Here is a 1,706-nt window from a genome sequence, read left to right on the forward strand (position 1 = left end):
AAGAAGACGAAGTCTCTGTTACAATGACAGTATTGACAGTTGGCAATTTGATTGAAAAACCTAGGCGTAGATGGGTCAAAGATACTAAAATTGATCCTAAATAAATCGTATCAGAGGGTGTGGACTAGATTAATTTAGCTTAGTATAAGGTTCAGTTGGTGAGCGAACCTTGGGTTCCATAAAAGGTGGGTAATTTCTTGACTAGCTTAGTAAATATTAGCTTCTCAAGGAGTTATTTGGTTATCCTTATATAACGTACAAACCAGTTTTTTCGAAACTTAGTTTATACGTAGGTAAGTCAATAAGTAAGTTACAAATGGTTATAGAACTTAAACAAATAAGAGTACTGATTTGAAAAATGCTTTTATTTCTCAACACAATCTCCCTGTACAATGAGGCACTTGTCCCATCGTTTGACAGGCCCCTGAAAACCAGCAGCATAAAATTCTTTGGGTTGCTGTCGGAACCATGCGGTGACTTCCCTTTCTACAGCTTCATCGTCAGGAAAATGTGCAGCCGAAAGATGATGTTTAAGTGGGCGAACAGATGGAAGTCGCTTGGAGCAAGGATGCTCGAGAACTTGCCACGTGGAATTTCGCAGCGTCTAATTTGTCCTGTTGGCAGTATGGGGACGCGCGTTGTCATGCAAGAGCAACACGCCTTTGGTGAGGAGTCCTTTCGTAAGGCCATTCAATGGAAGCGACCAGGACTTCTCACAAAAGGCGTGTTGCTTTTGCAGCAAGACAAATTAGATGCTGCGAAATTTCACGTGTGAAGTTCTCGAGCATCCTCCGTATAGCCCCAACCTTGCTCCAAGCGACTTCCATTTCTTCGGCCCTCTAAAACAGTGTTCCGCAACCTTTTTCTACTCGCGGCAAACCATGCGGTATCCATGACTCAACACGGCAAACCAAAATGTTATTCCCCTCAAAAGGGCTTGATATCAGACAATTAATATAAATACGTAAGGCGATCAACTTATTACTATAATATTATTATATTGTTATTTTATTATCATTAAACAGAAGTCGACTCGTGCATTTATTAACAATTAATGAACTTTAATTCACTGTAGAGTGTAGAAAATACACTCCTATTAATATTAAAGTAAATACAGTAATTCTACTCATACCTTAAATGTAATACTTGTGCCTGCGTAGCTGCACACAGGCGACTGATCCGTGGTGGAATCGTTGACAACGCAAGTCTCATTTCTTCATCGATGGATTTGAGCCGCTCCCTCTTTGATGTCTTAATTTCAGTTAACGTCGAGAAGCCCAGTTCACACAAATATGTAGTTGAAAATGGCAATAACACATTAACTGCCATCTCGAAGATAGCCGGGTATCCACTCCTTATTGCCAACCAAAACGTATCCAAAGGCACTTCGAGAAGTTTTAGTTTCAATGTTCTGTCTGCTTTTAAATCTGCGACTTCCTCTTGTATATTAATCGGAAGATGTTCTGAATTCACAACAAATGGATCATGAACTCAGTCGAAATCTTGTATAATCTCTCCAAAATACTTACTGAATTTCTGCTGCAGCACTTCTAAATGTTCTTTAATTGTGTACATCACCATTTTATTGCCGTCAGCAAGTGGCCATACAGTCGGGGACATCTCAAACGACCCATCTGTAATTCTCTTGCTAGCAACCAAAATTTGCGAACTACTTCAGAGCACAGATGTGATAGAACTGAAACAAT

The 1,706-nt window shown here is 39.9% G+C and overlaps 1 protein-coding gene across 4 annotated transcripts in view; it reads left to right on the forward strand.

Moving 5' to 3' along the window:
• LOC111872100 (sodium-dependent neutral amino acid transporter B(0)AT3) overlaps positions 1 to 1,706 on the forward strand; it is a 197,564-nt gene that overhangs the window by 140,310 nt on the left and 55,548 nt on the right. The gene's annotated exons all lie outside the window — the stretch shown is intronic.

The sequence above is a fragment of the Cryptotermes secundus genome, unplaced genomic scaffold (genome assembly GCF_002891405.2).
Source record: "Cryptotermes secundus unplaced genomic scaffold, Csec_1.0 scaffold417, whole genome shotgun sequence".
Lineage (NCBI taxonomy): Eukaryota > Metazoa > Arthropoda > Insecta > Blattodea > Kalotermitidae > Cryptotermes > Cryptotermes secundus.